We start from the raw sequence: 14,787 nt of genomic DNA, 5'->3' as shown, positions 1-14,787 counted from the left end.
TACAATTAAAACAGAGGAATTGTAAGATGCTAAGGAGGCAAGAGAGGAATCTGCACCAGGATTACATGGGTTAAATTACTCATATTATAAAGAAATAGAAATTACTAAAAAGGAGCATTTGTTAAGATATTACATGAGTGGTTAGACAGACAGGTACAAAAATGAAGAGATATGGGTGGGTTGATTAAGTTTATATGGAGGAAGGATGAAAAAAGATTAAAAAAATGGAGACCAGATTATACTAGGAAATGCTGATTACAGCAAATAATGCAAAAAAGGATGCAGAAAGTAGCAGACAGTGTTATAGGGATGCAGTTTTTGAAATGAAAGGATGGGAGTTTAAAAACTTTAGTAATAGTAAAAGCAGTAATAAATATTATTTGAAAGAAAATAAAGATGTAAGACTAATTACATGCAATGTTGCAAAGGCATTTGACAGCTTGCATCCTGAGGCAATGTGGAAAATGTTAAAATCATATGGAACTGTAGAGAAATGAATATGTTATGAGAAATCATTGATGGAAGTTATGGTAAATGAATGGATGGGGAACACAATAAGAATTAGGGTGTCCATTGAGTGTGCGTGTCTTTTTGTTTTATTGATGAATGCTGTGAGTGAATGAAAGAAGTAGAGTGGGTGAAGGAGGAAGGAATTGTAGTACCTGTGTGTTTGTTATATGCAGATGATTTAGTTATTGTAGCTAAAATAAGATTTGGATGAATGAGGTTATTGTAAGATTGAAATTTTGCTAAATAAAGCTGAATGGGTTGAATACAGTGAAAAGTAAGGTTTTGGTGATGTTAGGAAAATTAAATGGCTATATTATACCAGGAAATAAATAAATGTTGGAGTAGTTAAATTTGGGGAATATGAAAGTCTACTAGGCCAATGGAAAGAACTAACAAAAGATATTAAAAAGTTGCTGTGTTGATGGAAAAGTTTTCATTTATCTTTTGAGAAAAGGGTGGGCATGTTAAATATGTATATACTGGGAAAGTCAACATACGTGGGTGGGATGTATATGTTTACAAAGAAGATGGAGAAAGAGCTATTAGAGACTTTCTTCAGTTTTATTTGTGGTAGAGGGTAAACCCATTTGAAAGAGGAGTGATATAATACAGAAGATGAAGGGTTAAACTTAAATAATCATATAGCAATTGTATGCATTTGTTTTGATGATCAAGGATACAAAGGAGAAAGAAATGAAAATATAAAGAAAATGTTATATGTAAAATATGAAGACATATGGAAACAATGAGGAAGGGAAGAAAATAAGTATTGAACAGAAAAAGGGAGGGAAAGAACATGAGAATAAGGTAAAGTTGTGAAAGATGAAATTTAATAAAATTGATGGACACTGAAAGGAATAGTATGACATGATCATGGAAAAATATTATTTTTATATTTAAAAAGGATGCAAAGTATATTGTAAACACTAGACAGGAAATATCTGAAATGTTTTATGAAACCAGAGATTTCTTGCGGGGCTTTTTCTATATAAGCTATCAACAAATGATAACAGAAATGTACAATAAAAAGAGGATAAGGAAATGTAATGAATGTAGTAAGACAGAGATAACAAAACATCATTTTTGGAATGTAGAATGAATGAAGCGTTTGGAAAAGTGATTAAAAATGAGTGTGGGAAAGATTCAAAAATATGAATATCTTTTCATGTGGAAAGTATGAAAAGGGAAGAAAATGGGAAAGTGACAAATGCGGCAAAACTTTGTAGCAATATAGGTACTGCATTAAAGGAGAAGTGATCAACTATTGTATAATACAAATATATTGAGATAAATGCATTACAGTGTCAGGCATTAATCCTTCCATTCATGACTCTAATGTAATATCTCTGGAATCTGGGACAAGAATACAGCAAAGGATCTAGTTTCAGTCCCTCCTACTTTTTCTGGACTTATTAGTATCTGCAAGCTTTTGCAGTTTTTTTTCTCTTTTTTGAATAAGGAATGAGAGTTCCGTCTAGCAGTTAGCATAGAGGATTAAGGGTCTAAGCTGTCAATAAGCTTCTCACTGTAGTGCAGAGTATAAGATTTGACTCCTTCCATCTCATTTTACCTACTGCGTGACTCTAGGTAAGTAATTTAACCAGACATTGCTCCCAGATTACCCTTGAAAATGAACAATTGTGTTGAGTGGGCTTGCCCATCAACAAATTAATACAATAAAAATAAATAAATAAAAATGTATGAGTGTTGAAGTGGATGGTGAGGAGTCAGTGACTATAATCACCAATCAGGCACTCACTCACTCACACATCTAAATCAAATACATGTTACTAGGCATTGGAGTGGCGAAAATTCCCCCAAGAGTCTCTTTATGTTAGTTTTCCTTTCCTGGACCAAAACCCATCAGAGATCCTGACAACAGAAGTTTTGTTAATGGGATAAAGAGCCCACCTTAACTCCTTCGTGGTTCATAAAATGTGGTCCCACAGGAAATTGGACTTCACATAACCTAGGTGTAACCATGAATAGTGTTTGTTTCTTTGAAATTTACCCTGACCGAAATGGGATCAAAACTTCTGCTGCAGTTGGCCATTTCATTACATGATATATGAACAAACAGGGTGGCACACAACCACACTTCTTGTGCAGAAAGGTGATGCAGTTCTGGTGCTGGGCCATAGTAAGGGCCATCACTGTTGTAGCAGGTCATATTCCCAAGGAAGTGAATGTGCTGATAAACTGCCTGAGCTGCAACTTCAACTTTTTCCTGCAGGTTATGATTCAGGTGTCCAGTCTGCTCCAAATCACATGATGGGCAGCACAGAGATCAGCTTTTTCACCTTGTTGGGAAAAAGTAGATCTTCCCTTGTTCTTAGCAGGGTGAGAAAGAGTTGAAGGTGGTCTCTCTTTCATTATCATGGATGATTCATATGTGAGTTCCCTTGTTTATCTCATTCTGTTCCATATCAAAAAATTCAAAGGAGGAAGACCAGACTCACCTGATTACTCCTTAGTGGCCTAGTAGGATGTGGATCCAGGATGTCAGGTCCCTGGCGGTGCAGGAAAATATCTCAGTAAAATACAGGAATGTTTCCATGTCTCCATTTGTTGATGTGGCAGCTGGATCCACCTCAAGTCATGGTTTCTTGTTCTTCTCTTAAGTTCTTGCTTCCATTGAACTTTCTGGCCAAAGTCTCAGAGGTGCTTGCATTCAACAGGAGGATTTCCACACTTTAAATGTATTCTACCATGTGGAAGAAGTTCTCCATTTGGATGATCTATACCCCTTCATTTAGTCAGTTTGCAGGAATCATAACCTACTTCAGGCACCTGCATGGTTTGGGTTTCATTGAATATCTGCTTATTATGACCTAGTGAAAGACATAAGATCTGCTCAGTACAGGCTAATTAAACAGATCCTCAAATTAGTTATGCATCTTCATCCACCTCTGACATAACCTTCTCCTTGTAACCTGAACATTATTGTCAGGTGTGCCCATTCCCTGTTCTGCATGATTTAGGTATTCAGTATTTTGTTTCATTAAAGACTTTTTGTGCCCATCAATGCTGATCAAAGAATCTTGAACTTCAGATGTTGTTGTAGCCAATAATATCTGTTCTTTCATTAGGAAGAGTGCTCCGTCAAGACTAACCCTTGATTTCTCTTCAAAGTTCATTCAGAATTCCTACTAAACTAGTCCATTATTCTCTATGCTTTCTTTTGGGGGGCAGTATGGATACAACCAGCCCTACTTACCCTGAACATGCATTATAAGTTGTGGTCCTAGCTTGACCAAATACTTTTTCATCTCCTTCACCTCAATAAATGAGGAGGCTTTCTCTGGCAGAGCAAACATTTTCTAAGTAGACTGCAAAATCCACTGTTTTTTTTTGTTTGTTTTTTTATTATAAGGTAAACCATCTGTTTGAAAATGCTGTTGATAAGAGCCATTCCACTAAAACAGCGTGGTTACTTCTACTGTTAGTTCTGAAATGCCTGTTTTTTCTGTGTTGTGGCCTATGTTGTTGGTGCATACTTTCAAAATGCATTAGTTAGTTAACAACAATAATACCCAACTGCTAACCAAGTGGTCCCACACTCCCTTTTCTGTGGTGATCTAGGAGCAATATTTGGTTAAAAGACTTGGTCAAGGTCACACAGTAGGCAAACAAGGTCTTAAGGAATCCAACCCTGTACCTCATGGCCTACAGTTCACATCCTTAATCCTCTGTGCCAACTGCTAGATAGTGACTCTTGAAGTCAGGTTTCCTTTGGCAGACTCAGTGTTAATATGGTTCAACAGTTCAAGCACTTCAGTTTCAACCATCATTTAGCTCCTGCCTCCTTGGAGGATTAATTTTCACTGTTTTGGATTCATCCTAACATATGCCATCTGTATAAATCCCCCAAAATCAGATATAACAGATGCTGTACTCACCATGTTAGCTGGTCTGTCAGAGGGCCTTTTGCAATGGGTGCTTATTACCTTCCCACTGTTCTGACGTATGTGGGCAGTTTCTTCCTTCAGCTATATGAAGTAAGTATATTTATACTAATTTTACATCTTTTGTCATTTTTCTCTTGTCTTGAAGGTTGTGCTCACTTAGTGGATGGCAGAAGTTTGAGTGGAGTTGTACAGGACCAGTGCATGCTGTCCTAGCCCAGCTTCTGTTGCTTTGATATGAACCAACAGGGAGGCTTATTCATCCCTAAGCACAAGAATGACGATAAATATTGTAAATTGAGAATAGGAAATCTCAGCAGTTATCCACTGCAATGGACCCCCCCCCCCCACAAACATGCACACAAATTAAGTGATATGATAAGGTGATATCTGTTATTGCATTGTGGTATGGGAAGTAACATGTGGAGACACTGTGCCATTAAAATAGAATTTTGCCTTATTTTTAGTATATTAAATTCATCAGCATTATTACTTTGGCACTGTTCATATCTACTTACTTGTTTTTCTTTGTCATCTTGCCTGTTTTATTGAGTGATTAATGAGAAACAGGAAGTACTTATATCACACACACTGCTGCCATGCAAATACACTTTGTGAAAGTGCTATAAAGGTACAAAAGTCTGTGATTCTGAAGATGTTGCATTTACAAGCTTTTAAATTAAGCACTATGTTTTTTACTTTTTCTGTTTTAAGGTAATTGCAACCATACACAGCCTATTATTTACCCCTAAACCTGCAGAAACAAAGACCCTTGAAAAGTAGGTACATACACTCAGGGTTTGTCATATTGATTAAGGTCTTCACCTCATACACATGAGGCACAGGGTTTGATTCTGACTTTGGGGTTACTGGCTAGGCTTAAAATGGCTCTTCATGGCAGTTAGCTTACTACTCTCCTATGACCCAGGCTTTGCTGCCAAAGCTCACCCAGACTCTGCAACAGCTTGCTGTGAGGGAAATGTTACTTTGCTTTTGATTTTATTGTATTTTGTATTACTTTATTGTCTTTTTCTATTTTGTATACTGTGATTTGTTTTCTATATACAGTGTTTTACTTGTATTCTGCTTTTAATTGTATATTAAAACTTCAAAAGAGACCACAGCTCTGTCTCTTGCAAGTCAGACAGAAATTAGAACAGGTCAATTAAGGAGGCACACAGAAGTTAGAACAGGTCAGTTAAGGTTAATCATCTGTGAACTGAGGGGGTGGAGCTAGGGACTAAACCTTCTATTTAAGGGGTAAAATAAAACATTTCAAAGCTTTACTGGAAAGGCTTACCCAGAATCTGCCACAGCTTGCTGTGAGGGAAAGGTTAGTTTGCTTTTTATTTCTTGTAGTTTGTATTACTTTATTGCCATTTTTCTATTTTATACTGTGATTTGTTTTCTTTACACTGTGTTTTGCTTGTCAGACAGAATTCTTTTCCATCCCCCCCACCCGGTTACTGTTGTGTTCTTAAACACCACTGTCTTTCTAGTGCCTGCCGGTTATGTTAATTTGACCATATATCTCATTCTGTCTCTCCTTTCACTGGCTGGTGTGAGTAAGCATGAAATTATCATTTTGTGAAATCAATCCCCTTCAACTATTTAAATTTATTTAAATTTATTGGCCAACCCACTGAATTCCATAGTACCAGAATACAAAAGTGCCCGCCCCACTTCACTCTATCTTCCTCTTTTAAAATAGTGGCTCTCCACTTAGCCAGTTAAAACTTAAGTTACCCACTTTTATATCTAACTGCTTAGTGCACACTACAGCGTTTAGGATAAACCATTTTGTCATATTACCTTTAAATATCTATTGCAAGACAACCAGTTATTGGAGAGCCCACATTCTGCCTCTCAGTAGTCATCTTTGGATTAGTGCTTCTGTTTTTTCCTGGTGAGAGAAGGCGTACAGGGACATTATTTTCTGGAGACTGCTGATCACGAGAAAGCCTAATAACTGCTGTATAGGTGACAGCTTGGAATCTGTGCTTATATTCTGGTCCTAGTGAGAGAAGAATCAGAGTGCATTGATCCCTGACTGTTTCTGGTTGGAGAGTGAGTGTCTGTGCTTAACATTCCTGATTAGTCTGGTTGCTATTCAAGGCATCTACCAGAAAAAGGCTATTAGCCTACAAACCCTTGCATAATCTGGGACAAGACTGTGGATCACCACCAAACAGGCTGTGGCCTGCTTCTCTTCTTGGGATGTGCTAACATTTTGCTTCTGGTGAGAGGATAAACAAAGCAGCATTGTATCCCAACACAGTGAAGCTGTGATGAGACCAGCATTAGTAGTAGCCAAGCAGTAGCCATTCATGCAACTCCCCTCTTTTCACCATTCTTGACAAACTAATTATTTGTTTTCAGTAAGTACTGCTTGATTTGTTTCTGACTTCAGAATACCTGCCTAAATACTTAATGCTTAAAATTTCAGGGTCTACGTATTAGTTTCCCCTCAAGTGTTTGGCAGTGCTCTATACAGTCTCAGACACCCTGAGTGACATTTTTCCTGTAAAAGCACAACTGAAATTTCTCCAATGCTTAGTTGCACACAGGACAACTGGTTTGCAGTGACAGGCACTGTCTATATAGTTGCAAACCAGATACTCAAGACAGTGACTGATATTCTTACTCCAACTGTCTAATCAATAAAAAAGGTTCTGTTGCCATGGATATGAACTTTCCTACTGTCTCCATTACTGGCTTGGTGGATATGGGCATCCTGAGGCAATGTAGAAATTGCCTCATGTTTACTGACAGCCAGTTAATTCTCAAGCAAACTGATATAGTATGTGAGAGATGTATTTATACCATGTCACTGGAGGCAAAGCTCTCACATAAAAGTACTAATGTCAGTAAGCTTATCAGTAGTACTCGCACTGCACCCATCACCCACAATCCAAAGCAGACATATTGACTCATATATGCTGAGGCACTTAGATGTAACCTTCCTAATCCACAAAGACCTCCTAGAAAAAGTACACATAACAAACACTTTCAGCAGCCCCAAATGCGCTCTTTCAAAACAACACCCACATCAACTCATAGAGCTACATCTCATGGAGCCTCTATGTTTCAGCCCATAAGGCAAGCCACCACATAATCCAACATTCTGGTCATTAGAAACTCCATTGTGAGACACACTGATGTCCCTTTCACCACGCTGAGTAAGAAGAAAATTACGGTCAGTTGCTTATCAGGGGCTAGATCCATCACATTATGCATGCACTCAGGTCACTGGACCACAATTACCAATATGACTCAGTCATAGTCCATGTGGGAGTAAATGACCTAAGGCATACCTCCCTAGACTATATGAAGAGAGACATCATGGAGCTCTCGGAATATGTGTCTTAGGCTGGTATGAGCTTAGCATTGAGCATCATTTTACATTCTGCAAGGATGATGTCACAATACAAACAAAAGATGATAGATTTTAATAATTGGCTTTTTTTCTGGTGTCATTCTAAGGGGGTGCAATATTTGACAGCATGGAAGGAGATGGTCAACAGACCATGCTGCTTTGCCAGGGATGGTCTGCACCTCTCCCGCTAGGCTTTCGAATATTAGCTAAAACATTGTCTTCCCCATAGTGCCAAATCAAAACCAAGAAAATCTAAAGGTGTTATTGCTCACTGCTAGGAGTCTGAACAAAAAACTCCACTCCCTAGAAGCTCTCTTTAGAAAATGCTGATATCTGTGTGGTCACTGAGACATGGTTTAAAGCCACGGAGAGCACACCAACAGTGCAAGGTTATAATGCCTTCCACAAATTTAGGCCAGCTACTTCACAGGCAGGGACTAAAGGTGGAGGTGTCTCTATTTACATCAAAAGTAAATATACTTCAAGGCTGATCAAACAGGATGATGCACTTGAGCTTCTCCATGTTCATATCACCATAGATAAAATACAATACCACTTCCTTACAAGTTATAGGCCCCCCTCTATGACCCAGGAAACACACACCACATATTTAAACTTATTAGAAACACTAACCATCCAACCCAATACCATATTCATGGGTGACTTGAATTACCCCACTTTTAACTGGGAATCCTATATGATACAAAACGTACACTCACAGAGATTCCTGGATTTTGTAAACACAAACTCCCTGGACCAGATAGTCAGTACATCAACCAGGGTTGCAACTATACTGGATCTGGTCCTCGCTAAAATGGGAGACTGCTGCACACCCCCTACTGCAATGCCTTCCCTGGTAAGGTCAGACCACAAAATGGTCTCCTTTGAAGTAAAAATAAAACTTGGACTCCCAGCTAAACCTGGAATATTCAGGAACTATTCTAAGGCTAACCTCCTGCTATTAAGGGAGACCCTGGCAAAATTTCAATCTCCCATAAACCCTAAGAACACTTCTGCCTATGCAGAACTGTTCACAGAAACCCTGTACAAGCATGTTAATAGCTGCATAGAGTCAGCTTTACCCACCAGGAAGAAGTACAGAACTGACTCAAAAAACAAGCCACCCTAGTGGAATCACAAAATCAATCGGCTGTATAACAGGAAGAAGAAAATCATAACAAAAATTAGGAGGTGCAGCACCCAGCAGGATAAAAACACTCTCATCAAACTAAACAAACAACTCAGAGGACAAATAAAGTCCACCAAAGCCAAATTTGAGGTAAGTTTGGCCTCCCAGGCCAATGACAGCCACAAAGGATTCTTTAACTATGTCCACTACCTCAAAGACAGTGCATAATTGTGTGCAGAGCTTATTGTAAATGGAGCCACCTATACTGAGCCAAAAGATAAAGCAAACCTCCTGGCTGATAAATTCAGTTACAGCTTTACCCCTCCCTCTTACAGCTTTACCCCTCCCTCCCCCTCAACCTTCTCTCAGGAAATATCATCAAATATAACTCCCCTTATTATCACTAGGGAACAGGTCATTAATGCTCTCTCTAAAACTAAGAACACTGCATCAGTGGGCCCAGGCAATATCCCAGGATGCCTTCTAAATAGCAGGAAACATGACCTATCTGGGCCTCTGGAATTACTATTTAACTGTAGCCTCCAAAAAGGCTTTGTGCCTCATGAATGGAGAAAGGCAACAGTCATCCCTGTGCACAAAGGTGGGCCATCTATAGACCCTGGAAACTACAGACCCATAAGTCTCATTAGTATTTTATGTAAAGTCATGGAAAGAATTAGCATGGAAGTGATCAATAGAGATATAGTGAACATCCAGACACTGGACCTAACCCAGTTTGGTTTTGTCAATGGCAGATCATACCTACTCAACCTGGTGGAATTCTTTGAGAAGGTCACCAAAGCAATGGATGAGGGCACAATTATTCACACTGCCTACCTTGACCTGGCCAAGGTATCTGACACAATACCCCACTCAGGCATTGTTGGCAAACTCAAGAGGTTAGGTACAAACCCGTATGCCACCCAGTAGATAGCCAACTGCCTCACAGACAGAATCCAGGAAGTTAGAACTGGGGTATTCACCTTTACAAAGAGGCCAGTCACAAGTGAAGTCCCTCAGAGTTCAGTCCTTGGACTGCTCCTTTTTGGAATTTACTTCACAGAAGTCAAGGCCAATGTCAGTGGTCTCTAGCTGAATACATTTGCAGATGAATGCAAATTAGGAGCTGTTATTGAATCTCACACTGACACAAATGTTCCCCAGGAGGTGCTGACACAGACAAACAATTGGTGTCAGAGCCATGGACGAAAACTAAATGCCAAGAAATGCATAATAATATCCTTTGGGAAGTCATCCATCCCTGGTCATATTGACAACACACACCTTAGAGCTGACCTAGTAGTCAGGAACTTAGGGACACACATAGATAGTAATCTAGCCTTTGATCATCACGTGTCTACAGTGGTGAGGAAATCATTCTATGCTGAGCAACTTATAAACAAAAGTATGGCATCTAAGTCCAAGGAAGTCATTGTTCCACTGTATTTGGCATTTGTCAGACCTGTCATTGAGTACAATGCCGCCTTTGGTATGCACCTATCCAGGCATATCCAACAATTGGAATGTCCACAAAGGTTCCAAACTAAAATAATACAGGGCATAAGTAAAATGTCCTATGCAGACTGCATCAAGGCCTTAGCCCTGTATTCTGTCTCCTACAGGCTTTTGAGGAGAGATCTAAGCCTGGCATACAGGGCATTGCCAGACTCCACTCTGATGGACCTCCTGCATCTCCACAAAACAAACAGCACCAGAATTACCCGTTCTAAAGCTTAAAACTTGGCTGTGATATAAATAGGACGTGCTGGAGAGATAGATATGTATCCCAAAGATTACCCTGTCTATGGAACAGGCTCCCCATCCATGTGAAGTAGAGTTCCTCCCTAACCCAATTCAAGTGCAGCTTGGACAATTGGATGGGAAAACAGAAATTCATCCCTGGTTTGGCACCTATGTCTCTAATGGACTCTGAGGTAACCTGTAAATGGTTCATCTCCCAGGCCCATGCTTACACTTATTAAGGGTATCTGAACTTGTCAGAGATTTGAGATGCATGGCTAGACTTAAAAAGGCCTTTGTGGCCTAGTAAACACCTATGAACCTATAAACCCTAAAAATCTGGGCATCTAATTAGCATAAAATGTGAATACCAAATAGCATGTAACTCTTCCTGCTTCCAGTAACATTGTGGAATACTAGTCAGAAACATGTTTAAAAACAGAGAATGGCAAAAATGATGGAAAAATATAAGCACATTATCAAAGAGACAGTGTAAAATCAGTGCAGTTTAATGAACTGTACTGCATACTTGTACCACACAAAGTATGTATTTTTGCTTCTGAAAAACACAGATGTAATATGTATGCCCTCTTTCTTTAAATTATCGGCGCACTAGTATGTCGGTCATGTAGTGTGTTTTTTCTCTGTTCTGGACAGCTTCAAAAATCCTTTGTGATGGGGGGGAGGGGTTCAGAAATTTATGTGAAGGAGTAACTCAAGCCTAAAAATAGGGACATACAGCACCTCTAAAAATAGGGACATTATATACAGGTATTTACAGGCCTGAAAATAGGAATGTTCCATTAAAACAGGGACAGTTGAGAGTAATAACACAAGTATGAATGACAGGCAGAGGGTCATTTAGAAATAGTCTAAATCACAGCACTCCTGTTAATTAAAACTATGTGTCCTTATGAATGGGAATTAAGTTATAACATGGAATTTTTGTATGACTTTTGCAGCCTAGCAGCCCCTCCAAATGCCAAACCTATATTTCAAGTTCTTACCTAACCTGTTTTGGTCAGCTACTAACAGAAAATACTTTGGTCTCAGTATTTTACTCTCAAAGATGATCTATACAGCTAGATCCAGAATCTTGGAACTGCTTTCCCCTCTATGTCACCACTGCTACAGTCTGTACTGATGGTGTGAGTCAGAAATACAAATAATATACAGATAATGTTATTATTTTCTCAGAGCTTCTTATTGCCAGCAGCCAGATAGATGAAGTAAAATAAAACAATATTAGCAAATATTAACTGTAATGGAATGAAGTGACAGGGAAAATGCATCTTACATATCTGGCATCTGAGAAAAGTAGGTGATATCAGTTTCCTACAACTTAGATCTCAAAAGCTGAACTGAGAAAGAGAGACACAAGACACAATATGCATGTCTGGTATGATATATAATGAGGATGGCTTCATCGCACAGAGGAGTGAACCCCTGACCGAGTCCCATATGATCCAAGATTGACTAGAGACCCAAGCAGTGGAAGAGCCATTGATAGAGGCCTGGAGTTTGCAGCTAATGTCTGCTCTCCAATCCCGAGAAGAGAATGACAACTTTGCTTTCTGCTATACTAGCCCCCAGTGGAGATTGAGTGTCACACTGAGCTCATCAACAGGCCATGATGGGGACATACATGCCAAGCATGTGAGTTTGATGTGCATGGTAATGATCATGTTCAGTAGGCTGAGAATGCTAGCCAAAACCATCATTTGTTGCTGGAGACTGGGAGTAGGCTTGGTCCTAAATACTAAACCCTGATAGCTGCCTGGTCCATAGCCTCTCATGACCAGTTCTCACCCAAAGAGGAATGAGAGAGTCGATGGCTGTCAGACACCAAATATAAAAAGGAAAATACTAAATAATATATATATATATTGGCATCACTTAACTAAGCAGGGAAATAACATGCAAATATTAACTCAGTTTTGGTGCTAATACCAGGTTACTCCTGTTCGTAATAGTAGAGTCACTTCAACTGTCACTAAAACTGGCTGTTTCATTGTGTTTCATTGTATTTTTTATTTATTTTTTTATTATTTTAAAACTGTAAAAACTAAAGTGTTAAGTCTAAAAGTACCCCACTCTCAGATTAGTTTAGGGTTCAAGGGGAAGAAGTACGCTATCCATCTACACAGCATTATAAACCTATAAAAAAAATATTCAAAAGTTCTTTTGAGGTTCAAGGACAGCAACACAAGATGGAGGGATAAACAAATCTAAGAACCTTGTATGTGAATAGAGCCCATAGCCTCCAAATCTTCCATCATGAAAGCTGAGTGTACTAGTAATTGGGCCACTGATACTATCTTAATTATATTAGAGTAATGAATGTACTAATGAAATAACTATCGTAACCTGAACCTAGAAGTGAAACAGCATGCTATTAATAAACATAATTTCTTCATTACCTCCTGGCAACAAAGTAAAAATAAACAACTATCTACTTCTACGACTAGTTACTGTGATGCATAAGCTCTGATTTCAGCAGTCTAGATACATCATGTCAAAGCCTACCATATTTTTGCAGTGATCACAAAGCAAAGCAGATGAGTTGCTGAAGATGGGATAAGTCTTCTCTCCAAAGGAATTGAAATATTAAATAGACTTGCAGAAGGACATATAATCTGTGTGCAGTTTGCATCTGCTGTCCACAGCAATGACCCACTTTTCTTACATTTCTTTAATGATAAAGTACACGTCTGGATTGGAGAGTTAGCAGCGGGCACTGCACTGCTGAGTCAGGCAGAAGGAACAGATTTTATGTGAGAGTGGGCCAAACATTCTCCATTAAATTTAGAGCAAGACGTTGCTTGACTTGGCAATAGAGTTCAGATAAGAAAGGTGCTCTCTGGGAAGCACTTCACTTACTCTGAGTAACTGTATATTTTACCAGGATAGAACACTGATTACAGCAGACCATTTGCAGGCACATATATATACTTTATCTACATTACCAAAATCTGACTGAAAAATATTTAAGCAGACTGCAACACCCCAACAATCTCTTGGTAGGATGATATATGCAGTTCTTTTTAGTAAGGTAAAGGCTCCATATTGATACAGAAATTCACTTCATAAGGAAAAATCAAAACAGTATTTGGAATTACCTGAAGAACAAGAAGGTAAAATGGCAAAATGCAGCACATCGGACATTGGTGTTACCTAGCTGAGGCCCACATATTTATTACACAGACACACACACACACACACACACACACACACACACACACACACACACACACACACACACACATACGAAGGCATTCAGTTCATAAAAATATCCAAATGGTACTGAGTCATTAGAAATAAAAAAAAAATTAAAAAATAGTTTCCCATCCTTAAAAATGCTTATTGTCAAATACTTTATTAGTGTGGAAATTAAATAATTTCTCTAAAAATATTAAAAAAAAAAATAACTCCAAACTTAATTTAGAAGTGAGACAAGTGAAACAGAATGCTATTCCCTAGCATGCCATCTCACCTCCCTCCGTCTTTGCCACATAGCAAAGAGTTATGGCCAATGAACTTGTGGACTATTATTTACGTGGCAGTTAGCTCAGATGGTTCAGACTATGAGCTGTTAACACAACACTTGCTGTTGTATAACGTTGTATTCTCTCTCAGCATTCATTTGCCTTCTATGTGACATTGAATAAGTCACTTAGGCAGACAGTGCTCTGGGGTAATCAGGAATTTGGACTAAACCCCTTAAAAGTCTCCTAGACCATATACATAGTAACTCAGTATGCACTATATTAGGTAGACACTGATGTCTGTTTCTTAGATGCGACTGATGTCACTGTTTACAGGCCACATTTCATCATTTGAGCCAAGAAATCTTTTGTGTTGTGAAAGTGGTCAAAACTGAGTGTGGTTGGAGTGACTGAGTGTTTTGGATTATGACTTGTACTGTTTTACCTGTATACAGGCATACTGTGAAAGTATAGGAATGACATTACCACGGGAGGATTATATCAAATCAAATTAAAAGAAAGAGTGGCAAGAACAAGTAAATACAGAGCAAGTCCGAATCATGCATACAAAAGTAGTCTGATGTTTCAAAGAAACCTGAATTACACTGAACAACATTAGTAATAAATGCAGTTGATACGTTG

This window comes from Protopterus annectens, chromosome 2.part1 (genome assembly GCF_019279795.1).
Source record: "Protopterus annectens isolate FY-2018-M chromosome 2.part1, PAN1.0, whole genome shotgun sequence".
NCBI lineage: Eukaryota > Metazoa > Chordata > Ceratodontiformes > Protopteridae > Protopterus > Protopterus annectens.
The sequence above is the reverse complement of the archived record's forward strand: the minus strand, read 5'-3'. Positions refer to the sequence as shown.